We start from the raw sequence: 22,651 nt of genomic DNA on the forward strand, positions 1-22,651 counted from the left end.
CGAAAAATAATATCACTTTATTTTCAAAAGGCCTTTTGAAGAGTAAGGGGTTTAAATGTAAAGATTTTAAACTTACATAGTCTCATACGACCTTTTTGTTAAGAAAATAAGCTGTTTTAAAGAAACAGAAAATCAAGATATTCGATTCGTTCTTCTATAGAGCTGAGAATTTAAAAAGTTGACTTAAGGGTAAGCTTTTACATCATCAAATTAGTAACGAGGCGAATTTAAAACGGTTCGAATGATATTCGATTTATAACCACCTTTTTGTGAAGAAAATAAGCTGTTTTAAAGATACAGAAAATCAAGATATTCGATTCGTTCTTCTATAGAGCTGAGAATTTAATAGGCTGACTTAAGGGTAAGCTTTTACATCATCAAATTAGTAACGAGGTGAATTTAAAACGGTTCGAATGATGTTCGATTTATAACGGTTCGATTTGGCCTTCATTGATTGGATAAAATGAGCCAGCATTATGACACTAAAATTTATCACATTGAAACATTTTTGTAAAATAGACAGACAAAAAATTATTTTGTGGTTTATTTAATACGAGATAACGTACGGCTTTAAAATGTTGAATCACACATGTATGTGATTAAAAATAATACATTTTAAATAAAATGAAATTAAAAAATAAATCAATACATACTCAGCAAGAATAATGACCAATAGAGATTGATAACGATGATGAATGTAAATTTTGAACAATTATTGATGCCATGTAATCGTTGTAAAAATTGTACCAAAAGTGTTTAATAGTATCACACGCCATTACCATTTAATTACCATAAATCAAATCTGTAACACATACAAAAAATAGAATTCATTAATAAAGAATATAGGTGTTGTTATTGGATTTAGGGTCCAGTAGAAGAGAAAAATATTATTTTACGTATACGTATCAACAATTAAACACTGTGCTTCTTTAGCTAAATTATTTCAAATTTTCTTTAGAGAATAACACAAAAGATTTCCAAACGAAGAATCTTACAATAAAAATCTGACATTTAAAATTGCTTCTCGGGCTATGAGTGTGGGAAATGTTTGAGTTCGATTGAATACTTTCGAAATAAAAGGAAAACATTATCAAAGTTACAGAATCGAGCCCAAATAGCATTTTTGATTTTAGTTTAATATACGAAAAAACCAGCAAAAGAAATTAAGTAATTTTTAGACCATTACAGGCTTTCATTTTAGTATATTTTCCCATCGAGTAAACGAAAGTGCTATTAACAAAACTAATTAAATTAGTTCATTCAAACTAATTCAATTAGAAAATTATGAGTACAGGTATTTAGATAGATGTATTCGAGTATATGAAAAAAATAAGTGGGCACATTTATATAAATTGCATAATATTCATTAACCCCCGAACTAAAAAAAAGGGGTGTTATATAAGTTTGACTGCTATGTGTGTGTGTCTGTGGCTCCGTAGCCCCTAGACGGATGGGCCGTTTTTGGTTTCGTTTGAAAGGTAATTTAATGAAGAATATTCTTAGCTAGGTTTCAAGGGCGCCTTTAGGGTTCCGTATCAAAAAAAACTAAAAAATTGGCGATGATGTTCAAAGTCGGTTCAATTTGGAAAAGACTTTAAGGAAAACGGTAATTTAATAGAGAGTCTTCATAGATATGTTTCAATTACGAGTTTAGGGTTCCGTACCCAACTTTCAAAATTAATTGAATCACAGTCGTAGTCAGAATTTTCAAAACATTTAACATTAAAAATTAAAACACTTTGTGCAAAAGGCACAAACATGTAAACACAAATGAAATAAAACATACAAAATAATTATCATTATGTTTCAACAAACATCACATACCTAGTTTTTTTGTATCATTACAAACATTAAATTATGCAATTAAAATATTCTATTCACTCATACAGGATAGTCCTCTCTTTCTGCACAATTTTCCACACGAAAAATAGCAAATTATCCACATCGACCGTAAAACATTCTTATCGCGCCTAAATTATCATTTGCGTGCGATAAATATATTTGGCACACTTGTGAGTTATTCGTTTTTTGCTACTACTACTAAGCGCACTTGTTTTTTACCACGACCACGCAAAAAAGTTTAAAATGTATGTATTTTCGTCTGTCTCTTTCGAGCCTATAAACTACTTGTCATAATTTGACAAATGAGGTATCGATAGAAGCGTCTTTATCGTACGCTGGTTATAGGCTATGTATCGACATATTGAATTGAATACGGCGCCCTCTAGACATAAAGCTATGATATCACTTTTCAAATATATATATGTTGTATAAAACCCCGAAAATTACAGCATCGCACTCCTAAAAGTATAAAAACAATAAAATATTTTCATCTGAATGATTAGTAAATCGTCATTACAGTCGCGGAACCTTAAAGAAGATTAAGCAGTTTTCCACAGGACCGAAAAGAGGTCCTCCGACTGTAATGACGATTTTACTTATCATAACAATTTCAGCTGAGTATATTTTCTTGTTTTGTTTTTGAGTCCTAAAGAAAATATTTCTAAGTAAAAAAGAACATTATATTCTACATATTTTATGTTGTTTCCGTCTTTTGTTAAATCTGGTTTTAGTTTGAAGCTTTTATATTTAAGAGAAATTTTAATTTATGACAGAAAAAAAATGGAAAAACTACATAGTTTATACTTGAGATTTAGGTTCTAGGTTTTTTACCAACAGAAAAAGTCACAAAAAATTGTAGAGTTGCATTATTACGGATTGTGTGCTAAATGCGTTTTGTTTCGTTTATAAAAATATAATGTCGTTAAACTTTTTAGTGAAAATATATTGCAGTTTTTCTCTTTTCATAATTTAATTCATGATGTTTTTTCTGAAAACACAAGAAACCACTTACGTAACATATATTATATATAAAACTGTTACATGTATAAACAAGAAAAAAATACCAAAATAACAAAGATAGAATGATGTTTAAACATATACATCATCTTTATTTACTACTCGAAAATAATATACAGGATACTTTTTAAAGATGGGATAAGACTATGCATTCGATGGAGCGAAGAAGGAAGGATCGTAAAAGATCTTAACCTAAACAAGTTCCTCGAATAGTTGAGAGCAGTATCCACAAAATCATTTAATTTTGTTATAAATTTAAGATACCAAACTTTAATAGTGTCTTTTAAAGTGGTTGTCTTTGTACAATATTGTAAAAACAGTGTACTACATCATAGGTATGTACACTCACTGTCAGAAAAAGTGCCACAGTTAAAACATTCTAAGCGTACGCATCATATGTTATGTTATAATAGTAACACTTAGAATGTTTTAAAACGAGCATTTTTTGTGACATTGAGATACGTATAGATATGCTTAGCACACTCAAATAAGTATTAATTTTAACATGCTTTTAACTCGACTGTCCATTTATCACGTATGCTGTATGATAATAGCATGATAATAAACATCTGTAATTCTGTACATTTATCACGTATTCTGTATGATAATAGCATGATAATAAACATCTGTAATTCTGTATATAATAGACACCTCTCTTGTTTCTGTTATACAAACAATTATTAATTATTTAAATAACTTTGAGTGACTATATCTCAAGAATGAAGCGGTCAATAATTTTGTTTTTTTTTTTTCAAAACTCACATGCAAAAATTCATGAATGTTCAGTCAGTTTTTTGAAAATAGCTTAAATCTAGTTTTTTCTAGAATTAAAAAACTTGTTAAAAACACAACAAAACGCATCCTTTTCTATGCTCTCCATGTTAATTATCCAAACTTTAATTGTATTTAACTCGAGTTAGAGACGGTCCAATCGACTTCAAATTTTTTTGATTAATGTATTATTATATTCCTTATAAGTGTACACAAATTTAGAATTTTCTGTCGATATGCCCATAGCAAGAAAACAACCTAAAATAATATATATTGGTAGGAGAGCTGGCATTGTTTTCAAGAGTTTTTTTAAGACGGCTGAATTTCGGATATTTCTTTTCTTATTGAACTTATATATGGGCGAAACATGTCTTGAATCTGAGATTCCTTGCGTTAAGTAAACGTTGATCCGACTTTCTATCTTGCAAATGAAAGTTATCAAAAAAAATCATATTAAAATTATAGATTGACTAAATTGATTTTAAGGTAGTATGAACGCCAACGCAAGTTTAGACTTGAATTTGAAATTATTTGTACCTTATTTTCAACCTTGATTATGAATTTTATTATAACTTCATGAATGTAGACGAAAAGTCTATATCTGCCTTGGTTTTCAAAATATCGAAAGCTAAATAATTAAACAAAATTTTCAATTTTCGATACTTTTTATTACTATAAGAATATTTGGCCTGGTGTGTCAACGGTAAAACTACCAAAATAAAAAGACATTTTTGGGCAAACGCAATCACTTTCAAGTGGCAGACATTCTTCACTCTAACCTAATTTCCATACTAACAGAAATATTCAAAATTTATACTCAATAATTTTACCATTTTATGTAATAACCTCCGACGCTAGGTTTCGCACCTAACGAATATGTATTACAACTATAGTTAAAAAACACAACTATATTAAACTTATCTTTTATTAAATACCATTTATGTCATGAGAAATTTCTTTATGAACACTTTCACCTTGTCTAATGTGGTATACTGTAGAACATTTTATAAAAACTTTTGAAAAATGACTAAAACGTGTCTGTATAAACATAATTTAAATGGCAAATTATCTTAAAAGATTATTTTTTGACATCGTTTGTAATATACAATAAATTAAAGGAATTAAACTTTTAAAAATTTATATATAAAAGAAAGCTTTGGTTATACACCACACCGAATAACATCTCGTTATACGAAGATACTACTTAAAAATTTATAAATATACAGTGTTGTTCAATTAGATGTTATCAGGTAAAAGGGAGACATTTACATTTCATCCAAAGACATGTTACCATTTAAATACGCGAGAAGTGTATTTTAAGGTAGTACCAGCATGAAATCACTTTTCGACAGATTTGGCCGAATTTTTTTTCTCGGGTTTATAATAGCTTTATTTATGAATTCCTAAAATTCCTTATGAATTCCTTTGTCGGGGGTTTTTCAAATTTTATAAAATAAACGACTCATTGATTTACGTGCTAACACGTTATTGAACAATCCAGTATATGTGTCTGCCTTTAATAAATACTATAATAAAAGTCTTACAATATAAGTCTCAAAATATTATAATAAAAAGTGTCACGGGACCCAAAAATCCAGAATAGGAATATATAACTATCTCATGAACCTGATTTTGGATATTTTTGAATTAAAAGAACTTTTTCATGTTAACTGGAGACCAAAAATTTTCCCCGGTTTTTTTGGTTTAATTAAGGCTTGGTTTAATTCAGACTCATTCGAAACCACAAAATAGGACGAATCCAGTATACTACAAATTAAGAGAAAAGTTTTGAAGGAAAATTAATTGAAAATACTCTTCTAATAACGGCTAGCTATTGAATAAATTGAAACAGCCGTAACTTAATATAGATAAATATTATCATCTTGTCACATCTGCATGCTAATATTTGAAGGTCACAGGAAAAGAACATGCTAAGGTACATTTTTGTGTTTTTTTAACGAAAATGTCATTGCAAAGATAGTAAAATGCTACGGAAAATCCTCTTCACAAGCGTATAAGTATTCACAGAGAAATCGGGGTTCGAAATTTCTTTTACTTTCTTTTACTATTTGGAACAACATGACAAATCCAAATCAGACAGCCTTAAAACATGCAATATCTATGACTTTATACAACTAATGGTTCAAGGAGCCAGCATTAGAAAAATATTTCATCATCTGTTAATTAATAAAAATAGCATTGAATAGGTTTGTTGGAAATGTATTATATGCTAGGATAGCCCCGCTGCTATTAATATTAATTAATTAATATATAATCACTTATTTTCTAACTTTGTTCTTTTGCATGTTTATAGAATTTCACAAGTATCATACCATAGACCTTGTTATAACGCGCTACGGCCGCCTGCAGCCACGCCTAAGGCAAGTAAGTGAGGACATTTGCATATACTGTTATATAATAAAATATTTTATTGGACCTTTTAACAGTTTAAAAATAAGGCATTACAATAAAATTATCTGTAATTAATCTTTAAGAAATGTGAAATGATGTTTAGATATTATTTACAATTTTTGGAAAAGTAAAAATTTTTAGCATTTTATTTGGTCTTGAAAATGGTCATTTTTGAGTTTTTCAATTATTCAACAGTATAGTTTTACGAAAAAATATCAAAAGGCATTTTATGGGTAAAATTACCCGAAGAAAAAACTTCTATTGGCTTAAAAAGTCCATGTTTTTTTATATTTATCTGCTCTATTTTGTGACATGTTTTTTCTTTTTTTTGTGTGTAATTTATACAGAGTACAGATTTTCAAAATTTTCTTCTAAAGAGGTAAATATTTTCATTTATTTTATATTTTACAATGCTAATAAATGCATTTCAAACGTAAATAAATTAAGTTTTTCTTTGATTTAAAACAAAAAGTACATTTTGAAGAGTTTTTAGTACCTTTAATTGAAAATATCTCAATTCAATGTCAGTGTGACTTAGTCTCATCTTCCCCTGTGCCCTTAATATTGAAATGTGTTACAGACACTTAGCAATAATAATCGTAATGTAATAATTCGTATAATATTTAATAATATAAACGTAATATTCAATTAAAATCATTTATAAACTATTGTCATATTATTCTACAATATTCACCACAACTCTACATTACCGACTGAATTTTAGTATGACTGAATGTAATCCCAACTTAATTACAATGTAATTGACAAAATATAAGAATGTACAAAATGCTTCAGTTATTTTTATCATTTTGTGGTTCAAGTATTCAATATCTGAACATTGTTAAAAATATTCATTAAAAAAAAAAAACTGATTGATTTTTGTAGAAATTAAAATTTTTATGGTCTCAGCTTCATCATGATCCACACACGACGTTTCGAAATAATAGTAATCAAGTAAACTTTTACTTTACACTATGATAGATTAGGTAAAATTGAAGGGCTTGGTCGACTGTGCCAATACTCGCTTAGACGCGTAAGATCTATTGCATTGCCTATACTGTGAAACTCATTTACAAAAATTTACCTTGAAGCTTGAAGGCTCATTATTTTGTCTATCCCCATCCGCCACCGTCTCTTCTCTTGACTCAGGAGCTTATAGCTAAGCTATAGCAGATTTGCCTTTATCTCCTCATCGCAATCTCCGTAGAATTTTTCATCATGCTATGAGCACTGACATAATAATTTCGATTTTGACATATCTTCCTTGAACGATTTGATCGGTATTTGCAGTTAGTCCCAAATCTCCACACAGTATCTTCTGCAAGCTAACAGTTTATTTTTCTCTGAGTCAATATGCTTGTGATCCCAGCATAACTAATACGTACAAGGATCCAATAATTATTTAAAAATAACAGCACACATGTGAGTCTTAGTTCACTTTATACCCAAAATACGATATAGGTGTGTTTGTACACAATAATAGAAATCATTCAATTCATTCACCGTAATGTCATATTCTTAATTGACGGACACTGAGAGATGACTGATTGTCACTGTCGTTCCATTGATTTATTTATAAACGTAATTTGTGTATTTACAGACAGGTATAGCTATGATGAACAACTATATTCGGGATATATCACATTAATAGCGATATTCATATTTTAGAATACTAGGCGTATAATATTCTATAAATGTGTGTATGACACATAGAAGAAATTATTTTTTTCTACTTTTAAGTACAAAAAAAGCTTGTCCCTTAAAAAGTATCTTTTATTAAAAATTTTTTTTAATAACAAAGCTATCAAAAACCTTTTTTTTCCTGCACATAAACTTCAAACGGGTAATTTCCATTATCTTTATTTTGAGTATTCGAAAGGTCAAACTGTATTCGGCTATTCTATTTGTTGTGTTAAAAACGCTTAATCAATGAGTATTAAGAGAAAAATCGGCCATTATTTAGATTTATGATGCTTCTTTTGCAAACACCCTTTTGTCTTTTTTATTGTTTGTTATAATTGTTTTAAATAAGCAAATCATGAAGGTTGAGAATTTCAGAGATCTTTAATACCCATAAAACGTCAGATAATACCCATGTAACATCATATATTACAGATAAATATTACATTACATATACCTATATAAAATTTAAAATTACAATAATATTAATTAACAATAAATAACAATTATTAATTAAAAACTTACACAATATACCCAAATATAAAACAAAGTGTTCACAGTAATATGTAAATTTATGTATAAAATATTATAACGTGGATAAAACAATGATAATATATCGAAAAAAAATTTTTCCGATTAAATTGGGAATAGGTACGTGTTTTTATCAGTCGTAAATAATGGAGCAAGAAAATCATCCGTTCTTTCCATAACCGAGAAAACTGATGTTTCGTTTACTTAACATTAAAAATTGTCCATCAAACTTCCACTCCCTCATATGAAATAAAAAAACTAAAAAAAAAAAAAAAAACCGACTTCAAAAGAAAAACTATTCCAAAATATTTTAATATGCACTAAAGAGTAAAAAAATAACGATAATATAATGTAGTTACAAATATTGTCATTTTTGGAGTCGGTAAAAATAACAATAATTGTATCTATTTATATTATCGTCATTTTTTTATCGTGTTCACCTATTTTATGAACACCTATACCAAAATTTTTCAGTAGCATCAATATTTTTAAGCGTTACAAATTTGGGACTAAATTTAATATACCTTGATATATATTACATATATACATGGTATTAAAATATAAACAAATCAACGTCAGAATTACTTAGTTAATTGTTAATTGTACAGTTTTAATTATTATTACATAGGTGTCGTTTTTAGGAATAAAAGAAGTTTTAGTTTCGTAGATGGCGTTACGTTTATTTGTGACACCTTTTTTGGTTTAGCCCCCTCAGTACACAAATAAATCAGAACGATAACGTGTGATGAAAAACATAGTTCCAAAATTTTTTTTGGATTGAATGACAAAGTTGACTGCCGAAGCTGAATAATTAAATGTCTCCGTTATGGGATGAAAGCAAAATTTTTTCCCCGGTTAAGTTTTGGTTAAATAGCGGATAATTGTAGGCATCTCATAGAGAAAGCTGGTCTCTTATCATATGTCTTTTTTATCGGTATATATCCATATTATTTTTCATCCAGATCATGAAAAACACTGCAAATGATTTCCTACAAACTTTTATCGAATTTTTTGCGTCTTCTTTTCAAATTGTTTTTAAATTTTAGTTTAAGATTTCGTCAATAAAAAGTGTTAACATCATATGTACTGTCAAATACCCCATTCGAAGAGAGTCTACGTTACAATGTACGACATCTACTAATACTTAATATACTGTGTACCTTAATTAAAATTAATTAGAATTGTTTATTTATTTATTTATAATATAAACAAATAATAATGTATATGGATGATATTTTATTTTAATTTCTCTCGCTTTCTTTCACTCCCGGGTACCTAAATGAAAAATATTTTACAATTAAAATAATTGTTTATAGTGCATACAATAAATAACAAAACAATATTTAGTTATTTTCAATTATGTGTATAAAATGGTAAAATAACAATCCACTAGCAAAACGTAACCAAAATATTTTGTTTGAATTTTGTTGTTAAATGTTCACATTCAGAGCTATGTTTAATAATAATAATAATATTTTAACCAACATCGATTAACATAGAGTGGATTGGTTTGCTGAAAATATAAATAACTCAACCCCTTGAACGTTACCAACTGAAAATGAATAATGTAGAATGCTTTAAATTTATTTTTAATTGAAAATGAAAAATTTATGTATATGGGCCATTTTTTAATGGTTTTTATTACACATTTATTTCTGAAAAATAAAACATTTATTTTGGACTTAACAAAAAATAAGTGAAAACAAACAATTGACTGAGTAAATTGTTAAAATAACATGTATAGACAGTGTTGATTACAATGTCACATTACACATACATACACGTCACACATACATATAACTGATATTCCCATATAATACATACTATATAATTTGCGTCCTCATGGCTTAACAGTGATGCTTACGAAAAAATGTTAGAAATAAAAGTTATTTATTTTTTAAGGAATATTTTATACATTTAAACTTTTTTTCTACCTCTAACGATTTACAAGATGGGTTCTACGGACAGAAGATCCCATTGACCTATGTTGCCCATTTACGAACTCGATCTCACTTTTTATGTACTGAACACGCTGTAAAAATTTCAGCTTGATATCATTTGTTTTTTTTTTGAGTTATCGTGTTGACAGGCAGACGAACAGACGGACAGACAACCGAAATGTACTAATTAGCTGATTTTATAAACACCTATACCAAAATTTTGTTCGTAGCGTCAATATTTTTAAGCGTTACAAACTTGGGACTAAACTTAATATACTATGATATATTTCATATATTCATATATACATGGTATAATTATGCCTTGCAAGTGGCCAAAATTTTCTTTACGCCTTTTATAAAGACGGGATTTCCGAGATAATACTCTGTTTCATTCTTAGGAATTGGAATATTGATCTTTCAGAGAAAGTAGAATGCTTATTGTCTTCTTTAAATTGACTTAAAGTGACCTATTCATAGCTCTGAATACTACCATAATAGACAATCGTTGGTCTTAGAATTTTTCACCGAAGAATTCACCGTTTCTTTGAAACTGCAGATTTTAAAAAAATCCTGTAATAGTTCAATGAAGAATACAGTAGAAATTCGGTCAGAAACATTAAGGAGAAAGTTCAATTATCATCTGTTTTATTTCTTAAAAAGAGTCATCATCTACTAAAATAAAAAGAAATGAAAGTAGCAAGTAAAATGAGTGCATAATTAGTCGAAAAATTTGTTTCACATATTCGCAAACATTACACTAATAAAAACATTTCGATCTTCTTGCCTTGAAAACCTTATTCTTACTGTAATACGATGCCACATTCCAGTTTTTGTTCAGTGAATACAGTGAAATTTCACTCGAAATTTTTTCCTGACTTTAGGCAACACTGAATTACTTTTTAGCTATATGCAAAATAAAATTTTGAATCTTGTCCTGATTATTAATGGCCAGACAGTCTTTGGTTAAAAAAAATAACATTTTAAGATAAGAATAATAAAATAACGTTTTTGAAAACTTTGACTGAGTGATATTTGAAAAATAGATTTTGTAATGAAAAAGAAAAACATTATTTTATTAAAATGGTAATGTTCCAATGTCAAACATGACAATGTCATACATAGTTGAAAAAGTCATGTTTTCTTTGTAGTTTATTATTAATAATAATTGGAACATCATATCACAAAAAAGAAACGAAAACGAAAAATCATTAAACTGTAGTTGGAAAGCAATGACGTACTAAAGAAAGGATCATACTAGATACAAAGTGTTCCAATTGTTGGTTTATAAATTTCAAAAAACAAATAATTATCCTTCAAAATTTCAAAAAATTAATGGCTCAATGGGGGAATTAATATTGCGATTTCATGATCATTGGAAAATTGTATAGGGTATATTTTTAATGCCTTAGGGAAAAAGCATTTTATACTTATAGCGCTTACAATTTGCAGCATCGTATCTCCTAACAGATGAACTTATTTCATTTCTCTAAAATTTAGCGCTGATTTTATTGATGATTTATCTATATTTGATGAAAATCGAATCCGCTTTTCTGAGATTATCAACCATGTTTCTAAAAGCGTAAAGGTGCAGTGAATTATAAAAGAGGAGAAACGCCGAGAAGAATAAAATCAAAATGCATTATGTCCCAGCGCTTTTACAGTACAAACCGAGTTTTTAAATTTTGCAAATTGTACTTATTAATAAATGCTGAGCAATTATGTATATAATTTTAATTACCGATTAAAAGCAATATTTTCTTATTTAGCATCGACGATTAAACATAGAGAATGAATGAATACTGGCTTTGCTTTTATCCTATGAGAATTCTAACTTGGAGAAAGTTTCCCAATTTTTAAGTATTTATAATTCGTTAATATAAGAACTTTTTGTTTTGTAAAATTAATCAATACATTTTGATAGGACATGCTGTACATTCTACCCGAAAATGAAGAGAAAGATGCGACTACGAATGACAAGTATAAATCTCTATTTTTAAAATATGAAGATTACTTTTCTGTTCGTTCATTCTTCTTTTCTTTTTTCGATGGGTTGCTTTACTTTTCTAGAATACTAATCAGTTTTTTTGTGTATGTTCACCGCCATATTATGTGTCCTTCTTACATCACAACAACATAAGTAACATACATACATAACCTTTATATAGCAAGCTGTACTGAATTTGAACTTTAGGAATCAGATTAATTACTTGTTATATTTTGGAGAAGATATATTTTGGAGTTGATATATTTTTGTAATTTATGTGGTCACAACCTCGTAGCAATATAATATTTGTGAATATATTAGGGCGCCACCCAAACTCCTGGGGCTAGAGCCGTAAATATTTACACGAAGGTTTCTTACACACTGCAGGTGAGCAACTACTTAACCGATTAAAAAAATTTCATCTATAGAAGGATACATTAGATACATTATCAGTGAGTAACATGATCTATATTTTATTGTCAAAAAAATTAGGGTTTCGCACAAAAATATTAAAAAACCATGAAATTGTGAACAACAGGGGCCATAGGTAAGGACAAAAAAAGTGAAGGCAACAACGCGGTTTTCAAACTTGAAATTGCCCAGCTAAGCGGGTAGGAGACTTCTAGTGTAAAGATATTTTACGCAGACATTGTTTATTTCGTTTTTCGGGTTGAAAATAATAGCTTTCTATCAGAATGTCAATATACACATACTCATATAACACGCTCACTAGCATAATAAAACGCAATAAACACGCATGTTGTATCATCTATTATTATATACTGTGTGAACCTATCTATGATGTCACCCAAAATATGCTAACAGTCAATTTGTAAGAAATTTCTTTAACAAATTTACTACAAAACCAGCTAAAAGTATGATAAAAAATTTAGAATTTTATTTAAATTTAGGTACTAAAACAATCATGATCCAGGTTGTATGACGTGCGATCGAGTACCTACCCCTGAAAAGATGAATGCAAGTGTCAAAAAGTTTATTTAAATCACAAAATAGAAAGGCAATTCTCCAACTCTGAGTGAATGTGAAGCAACATGGTGAATGATCAATTGGATGTCAATTAAATACTAAAAACACGAAGTGCGCTTTTTCATAAGTGATAAATAATACGCCACAATTCACGGGAACGAATATTTAAAAATAGCTGATAAAAGATTGAAGGCAAATAAATGTAAAATATATTTCATTTGCTTTTTGGGCTTTATGTTTCCATCTTTCACATAAAATCTAAAGTGACGTTTTAAATACAGAAAAAAAAGATAAAATTTCCAAAACACATTTAAGGAAATGAACTCATTAGATTTTATGATCCCAAAACTTTCTTTCTACCATCAATATTTCTAAATTTTAAAACTGATGTCAATGCTAAATTATCTTATTTGTGGTTCATTAGTTCCTTGACACTCTGTATCTATTTGAAAGTATTAGTGCGTGTGTCTAAATGTTTTTGTAAATGACATTAGTAGAGAGTCAACAACAAGGAGCATATCACACATACATACATAGTGTTCTTCAAGATGGGTGATTGAATGATGGTAGGTGTTGATGAAAACGTAGAATGAGGTGAATTTTGGTCGCCATATTCATTACCGTAACTTTCGAGACGATGAGAAACATGCCATCATGACAAATTATCTAATAAAGTTAAAGGTACTTTCACATATGTTTCATTCTATACAGAGTGAAAATCTTAATGTTTCTATGAACAAAAGATTCTAACAATTTATCGAAACATCGATGAATGTTATAAAATACCTTAGTATGGTTTGAAGTGAAATAAGATCGCTGAGTTACCATGGAATGGTTAAGTAAAAAAATTGTGAGATAAATAATCCGATTAATAACTTCCTTGTGAAAATTTACGTTTTGTGGTCGGCTTAATTACTTACTTCAACATTAGTTTTTATTTCTTTCTAGATTTTTTGGAAATCGGTTCTGTTTTTTACAAAATATTTGTTTTTCAAAATTGAATTTTGAAAAAGTTATGACTATTTTAAATTCAGTTTTTAAATAAAATAAAGAAAAATATTTGTATCCATGAAACTGGCATTATTGGGAAGATAATTTTGTGCCACTAATGTTTGAATATGTTTTAGATTCCAACAACTCCAATAGACTTCCCGTTGGGACGGTAAATACCCCTTGGTCTCCTGGTGCAAGTAAGGGAGCTTGGTAGCGGTGAGTGGTTATGGGTGGCAAAAATGTGAAAAATATATATCTGTCCTTGTCTTACTCACGTGACCTTTCGGAAATTTTCAGAACAAATTTCTGAAATGATCTGGAAATGTGTGTAACAGTCAAAATGAATTCGAAATTTTCTAGAAAATTCCTGAAAGTTCTAGAAATAATCTAGAAAGTTTGTTTAAACCGACAACTTTAATCAGGATCAACTTTAAACTGATCGCTGAGAGCTGTTGGTGCCATCTCTCGGCAACCAGTAGAACTATAAAGCCAGAACCGGACACGAACTTTCTAGGCCTTCTTTCGAAAATGGATACTTAAATATTATTTATACCATTAAACATGCCATGTTTTTTAACCCGAGCAACGCCGGGTTTGGCTGCTAGTATTCCAACCTTTTGTATAATTTACCTGTGTATTGTGAAAAGAACAAGTGCCTAACTAACACACATATTACGACTATTTATTAAACTACAAAATGATTTACTAAAATAAATTTATCATTGAGTTACTTTGGGTAATACGAGTATAGGTTAGAGCTATATATTTTAACGTCTCTTACATTTTGTACTAAATAATTTCGTTCGTTGGTTGGGAGTTACTATCTTCAAAAACTTTACTATGTAATTTACTAACACCAAAGTTATACACAATTTACTTTATGTACTTTTTTTCTTCTTAATAATTTTCTTGTCTCTTTAATTGGTGTAGAATATGACCTTGACCTTTTAACGAGAATAATTTATTTTTGATGTAGAATAATAAAGTATATACACATTGATATAATTAAATATAAATGCTTCTTCCTGCACGTATTTTGATTATAAAATCGAATCTGTAATATTGTAAAATTATATTATTTGTGTTGTGTATCGGATGTATATTTTTATTTTAATTGATTAACTTCCAAACAGGAAATCAAATTTACTTATTTATTATATTCGTTTAATTATTTATTCGCCAATCTTCACCATTAAAGTAATTGCCTACATTAATTGTTTACAATTAGTATGTAGACCCACGGCCAAATCTTACTAATTGCAACACCGTTGGGACTTTGTATTTATTTAAGGTCTTGGTAGCACCATTACATAAAATAATTCTCGTTAGCGGTACATTATTTTGCATTCAGCCAGAAAATTTTTTGTTTGTGCTCCTAAATTGAAGAATGACATTAGTTGTTCGATATTCGTGCTTTTTTAATTAAAAAATACGTCAATTAACAATTTTTCCAGGCCCGATATAGTGTAATTCCATTTGCAAATATAGAGGTCGAATTTTTACAAGAGATACCTCCGACGTCATTTCAAAATAAGAAAAAGCTACAATAAATTTGTAACAAATAATGGTGTATCTACAACAAACTTTTTTTTGGTGAGTGAAATTTGCTGGAGAACTTTGAAAAGAAAAAGTTAATTAAATGGAGAGTGCTCTTAGATATGTTGCGAGTGCGAGCTTAAAGTTCCGTATCCGTTGTTTGTTAGGTTCAAGATTCTCAAAACTGGTAAATAGTAATAAAAAGAGTTTTAATTTCTATGCAAAATCAAGAATAAGTGGTTTGATATGTGCTAAAACGTGAGTAAATAGTAATAATACGTAGCCGACATTTTTTAAATAATTAGAATCGAATAAAAGAAGGAAGTTAAAAAAATTACAATTAAAAAATTTATATTTATAATAAAAGTAACCGGAAAATTGTTTAACCCACTACGTAAATGACTACGTACAAAATGTATAGGAAAATAAAAAGATGCTGTTTTTATCAGCACTTATGGGTACGAAAATACTAACTTACAGGCAATATATATTTATTTACCTGGGTAAAATGTTGACGAACAATCTAAATGAACCACGTTCACTCCGATAGTAACAACAGTGTAGCATGATGCTCTTAGTATATGAAATAATATTGTTCGAAGTAAATAGTCAATAAATTCATTAAACATCAACTTAGATATCCTTCTTTTTCTGTGGATATTGTTAATGGTACAGAAGAATTGTAATATATCGAGGAATGAAATATAAACATTGCATGACGTTTGGTCAGTAACTAAACATGAAATATTTTTTTGAACATATTCTCAAGAAATTCCTAATACCTTGATATAATTGGGTAAATGTAAAATATAGTATTTCCAATGTCAATATTTTATATTTTTATGTAACAAAAAACATTATGTGTGCCTTTTTTTGTCAAATTTTTGACCGATAATGGCACGATGTTCAGAATACGTGACAGTATTTATGTAATGTTACATCCGATTCGTATTCAGCGACCAAAAATACTTACTAAATTACAATTTTAAGCCAAAATAAGCATTAAAAAACCAAAATGAAATGGGACCACACGGGAAGCAAAGGCGTTCAAATAGATAAAGAATAATCAAAATCGGTTTACCCAGTCGAAAGTTCTGAGTAACATAACAAAAAAAAATACAATCGAGTTGATAACCTCCTCCTTTTTTGTTTGAATTCGGTTAAAAATAATATTTTCTGAATTCCTTATTTTCATTTCAATACTATACAAACTCCCAGTACTATTATATTCCACGGTTCTTTCATTTTCTCGTATTGGGTATAGTAAGCAAACATATACAACCGTAACATTCATTTTGTTATTTTTATTTCATTTGATTCGTGTTACATTATTTGTTTGAAAATGGAAAATTGTAATTGTAAATTCATAGCTTTGTGAGTGGTTTTTTTTTCCTCAAGTTTTTTTTTTTTTTTTTTGTACGCTACTGTTTTTGTTCTCATTTGGGATTTAATGAATTATAGATTATGTTGGTTTAAAAACTGAATATGAAAAATTATACTGAAAATATTCTTTGTCTGTGTTAACACACCTACATATATTTTTTTATAGGTGATAAAAATTTTTTTTCACGGTATAACGTTTCTTTTGGTTTTCAGTAGAATTAGTAACAAAAAATTATTTTATATTCAATTTCACGAAAAAAATTTACGTTTTAATACAAACTATAATACTTTTATTGTATAAAATTAAATTATACCCTCCTTAAAAAAATATATGCAGAAAGCGGCATTCTTTAACAAATAGCTAGTTAAATTTTCTTTCTTTGCGTTAATTTATGAGAAACGATATTAAAATTTTTGTGAAAAAAGATCTCTTATAAGTTTCATGATCTTTGATTTCCAAAATGCAGGACATTTGAGACCAACGTGCTATTTTATTATTATGAGAATTATTAAGTTAATGCGAGTAACTCATAAATAATAAAATAAACTGAAAATTTAACTTAAAGGATTATTTAGGTCTCCGAACACAGGAGATCTCAGAAAATTAAAGACAAAGAAAAAATGTTGTACTTATTTACGCCTTCACTGCAGTAAACAGTGACGTTATCGAAAAAATGATTCACACAAAAGTTGTTTATTTTTTATAAGGAACATTTTTCACATTTAAACTTTTGTTTCTATGCTGCTCATTTACGAACTTAGCCTCACATTTTACGTCCTGAGCACGCTATATAAATTTCAGCTTGATATCTCTTTTCTTTTTTGAGTGATGTTGTTAACAGATGGACAAATAGATAGACAAATGGACAGGCAGACAACCGCAAATGGACTCTTTAGGTTATTTTGTTAACACCTATACCAAAATTTTGTTCGTAGCATCAATATTTTTAAGCGTTACAAACTTGGGACTAAACTTTGTATACGTTGATATGTATTACATATAAACAGAGTATGAAAATGGCTTAGTGTAACCTTTAACTAAATCATAAGTTATTTGATGGGCTTCGATGCATCTAGCAAAGTACACAACTTCTCATTTAGTAATAAAAGGATTAGGAACGTTTTTAAGGTGTTATTTATATTCGATTATGTATTATATACATCTAAGAATGCATAATCGTAATCGACTTGGTAGGTCCCTTCTTTAAAACCATCGTGTATTTATGGGTAGTTCTATTCGATTCACCACTACTAGCAATGTCTAATCTTTCTACATACATTTGATCGTAATATCCTCCAACTTTTACTCTATTCATGAAAAATCTACACGCTGTTTCATTTTGTGTAAGAGGTTTTTTTCAGAGTTTTGTTAATCCAAGGCTTATCTTTAAATATTTTCATGTTTGCACACAAAACTCTAAATAAAATAGAAAGATATTCGGAAAAATTGTAAAATGAATTTTCATGAGAGAAAGTTTTTTGTTGTAAAATATACTATTATGGTTTGAATGTTTGTAGTAGGATTTAACGAAGAGAAAATTGTATTTTTTTTATGAATATACATGTGTTCACTGTGTGAAATTCGATATGTTTATTTGAAGAATATTGCAAAATATATGTACATAGTTTCTTTTATCGATATTGACATTTCTGAAAACATATATTATAAAACGTTTATGATTTTTTTTGCTCGGTATGTCGTAAATATTGAAAGATTACGGTTCATAAAAATTGATACGTATGATCGTATGTTTGCTAATTTAAGATGGTTTTATAATATGTACCATTACATGTGAATAAACTTTTCAAATTGTAACAAAAAAATCGGATCTTTCCAGAATGTTGATTATTTATCAGCATATTTGATTGCTTGATTTTTTTCAAGTTCCTTATCGCGCATTCGGTGGATGGGATAAGAGAAAAAATGTGCCCTACACCGACCGACCAACTTTTATACTTTTTGAAGGGAAAACTTTTTTAGGCACGTTAAGCACTTTTTGGGTGAAAAAAAATCATGGAACTCGTGTCATTGTCACGCGTCATCGTCATGGTTCATACATACCCCTGCAGTTAAGCAACACTGAGCACCCTTAGTTCTAGGACGGACGACCAGTGTTGCTTTTTTTATTGTGTTGTTGCTTCTTTAATTTTTTTTATAATAGCTTTTTATTAAAAGGTATCAAAAAGTGCCATACTGGCAATTTTGATAAACCAAGTATGTTATCTTACTAAACTTGGGTCATACTTTTCAAATTTGTGATCAAAATTAACCTAGTTCTAATAGATTTTAAGAATGTGGAGTCCTGGTCCCGGAATTAAGTGCAAAAATGATAGCTAGCGAAAAATTGACATCACAGCTGACCAAAGAATGACCCAAACTTAGTGGGTTTCAAGAAACATTCCAAAAAGATCGGATCAAGTTTGCGTGTATTATCAAAAAAAAAAATTTTTTTAACTTTATGACGTCCAAAAAATTTCATTTTGCTCTATCACATCCAAATTTTATCCAATTTTGATAAAGCAAGTATGTAATCCTACTAAATTTGTAACACATTTTTCAAATTTGTAATCAAAATTAACGTAGCTCTAAGAGGTTTTAAGAATGTGGAGTCCTGGTCCCGGAATTAAGCACAAAAATTGACATCACAGCGAAAAAAATGACCCAAATGTAATGGGTTTCAAAAAAAAATCCAATGAGATCGGATCAAATTTGCCTGTATTATCCAAAAAATATAATTTTTTAACTTTATGACGTCATTAGAATCCAAAAAATTTAAATTTGCTCTATCAAATTTTTTTAAGCTATGAAAATATAACGAAAGTATTTTGCTATTTTCTAAAGAACCAGAAAAACTAGTAGTCTCAAATCAAATTTTTTAGCAATTTAATCATTTTAGCATGCAACCATAGACATTCATTTTAACATGTATTGGAATGCGTGCCTTGGGAATTATATTTGTTGGCAGTGTAGAAAGAACTATTTGAAATAATGGTTAATTTTATTACTATATACAGAGAGTCAACTAAGCCAAATGTGCTACTACCTAGAATATCAATGCGAATATTTTTTAATCCGTGTTATTTCTACAATACATTCAGAGGGTAATAAGTTAAAGCTTGAGGCGTACATAAAAGGTTGACGAGACTTCAAAAACTAAATATTTTCGATATCGCACTTGCACACAGTGTTATTTGACTAGTTTTTCAAAATACAGGTACACAAGTTTTATTATATATTTATACTTTTAGTTTATGGAGACACAAAAAGTTGGCGGGATCCTAGACTTAATAAGATCTTTCCAATAGGTATTACACCAATTTCGAAAAGTGTCTCAATTAGATTCTACAGTGCTGATAAACCTCTAAAAAAACAAACAAAAATTTTATTCAATCGTTAAGTCCCCTAAAAATGTATATAAATTTTACATTTGACGAAACTCGACGAAAATGCTCGAATATTGATAATTAAACGTCAATAGCTATGACGTAGTAACATGGTAGCTTCTATTTTATGGTTTTTGAAAACAGATTTAAAAGACTAAAAACTGTAAATTGAACTTTAAAATTTATTTTGCTATTTTATGATCTAAAAATGACAAAATTTCAACTGCTCTTTGTCTAAACTTGATTATTTTTCGTATAAAGTAAAATACCCTATTTGTGATCAAAGAATTCAAATATCCATTTTAATAATTTCAACAAACAATACCTAAAGTACATACTGTAAGATATAATTAGTTGAGTTTACGGTATTTTACAATACATTGAACAATGTCACATTTGAACTGGAGTTTAATATCCTACCCTCTATGGTTGCAGCTGTTGAATTTACCTGCAGGATTGCATGTATATATTGTGTGGTGTTCAATTCTATCTAATTAGACAATTGTAAATTTTCTGCATTTCCTTTATTGCAACTTTTATACTTTCATTAAAATTGAAATTTATTATATAAAATGTAATTATTTTGGTTATATTATTATATAAAGTTATATAATAAAAACTATTTTATGATATAATATCTTGAAATCATTTAATAAGGGTATGAAAATTATGAATTTCGTTTATGACTATCAGATTTTATTATACAATTTTAACGAATCAAAAACTATTTATAATTTTCTTCTCTAGTTTTGAAAAAGGTGTAAAAATACTGTGTGCCACGTTAACAGAAATACTATTTTATCACATAATTTTTACTTTCTTTTAGGGTCATAGTTTTTAACAGTGCATATTTAAAATGCAATATTTTTTAGTACGGCAGTGGATTCAAAACAGCATACTGATTTAGGTAAAAAAAATCAATAATTTTAAAGGCGAAACGATATTTTACAAGGGTATTTTTTCTAAAATTCATTTCAGAAGTCCAGTTTCCTTACCAATACTTTCTATTTTGGTAACTAGACCCCATTTCTATTTTCATTGTATTAAAAATCTTGAGTAGTATATCATTTAAATTTGTATTGTATCAAACTGAGATCTTTACATATGAAACACGAAGCTTTTAATCTCTTGAAGGTTTTCGTCATAATAATAATGAACTTTTCTAGTGGTTTTTGTTCAATAAAGACAAGTTTTAGTCGAACAAAGACATTATCACGTACCTGTATAGTGGTATTAGTACCTACCATAATATTGTAGCAAAGGATAATGATTGAACGATTTACACAAGCGATATAATAGATATTGTAACATAGATATCTTCTTGAATTGAATATGTAGTTACAACACAGAAAACGTGTAATTGTGTTAATGTTTAGTTAACAATAAACAGACTTTGTGCATATAAATACACAATGGTTACTTTGAACTACATTCGATCTGATTATGTGATCCCTTTGTATTAAATGTGAACAGCCAACGTCAATTTCTTGTCTTTCGTCTCTGATCCTAGGGAAATCCATTCTCGAAAGCGTATTTTGAAATCGAATAGTTTTCAAACTGTAGGTGACTTCTTGATTAATGCTGTCAAATATAAATATTTGCAAATAATTTTCGCATTTATAACATACAATAAAAGTTATAATTTTTCTTGGGAATTTGGTCCAAAATTATAACTTTTATTGTTTGTAACATGGATGAAACTAAGAATATAAAATTTAATTTTTTGGAGTTTTATCGAAATTAATTTACTTAAAAGTGTATTAAATAGTTAATTTTTCAATAAAGTGAATTACGAATTCCCAAGCGCAGGGCTCCAAGAGTTTCAACAGATTACAGTGTAGTAACTGCTCTACTAAGTACAACATCTTGTCTGGTACGTAAGCCGTCTACATACGATTCAAAGCCTACATATAAAATTACCCATAATCGACCTATAATGATTGGAATAAATGTAGCAACATGCTATCTGGCTGTCATTGTTAAAACCATCTACGGCAAATCAGAGCTCGTGCGATAATTATTACCAAACAAAATCACATTGATTGGAGCCTTTCGTGAAAATCAGGTTCATATCGTTATCAGTAGTAACTAGGTAGAATACAGCCATAGAGGGGTCTGTATATAATATCCAACATACGATAGTTGTGTATCAATGGCCACTCGACCAAACGAAACAGGTTGCGGTAGTAAG

At 28.7% G+C, this 22,651-nt stretch overlaps 1 protein-coding gene across 2 annotated transcripts in view; it reads right to left on the reverse strand.

Moving 5' to 3' along the window:
* The window catches only part of LOC123298197 (protein Fe65 homolog), a 218,335-nt gene that overhangs the window by 132,448 nt on the left and 63,236 nt on the right, over positions 1-22,651 (reverse strand). For both annotated transcript variants that reach the window (XM_044880138.1, XM_044880137.1), the window contains exon 2: positions 654-802. The gene's annotated coding sequence lies outside the window, so the exon portion shown is untranslated. The remainder of the gene's footprint in view (positions 1-653; positions 803-22,651) is intronic.

The sequence above is a fragment of the Chrysoperla carnea genome, chromosome 4 (genome assembly GCF_905475395.1).
Source record: "Chrysoperla carnea chromosome 4, inChrCarn1.1, whole genome shotgun sequence".
Classification (NCBI taxonomy): domain Eukaryota; kingdom Metazoa; phylum Arthropoda; class Insecta; order Neuroptera; family Chrysopidae; genus Chrysoperla; species Chrysoperla carnea.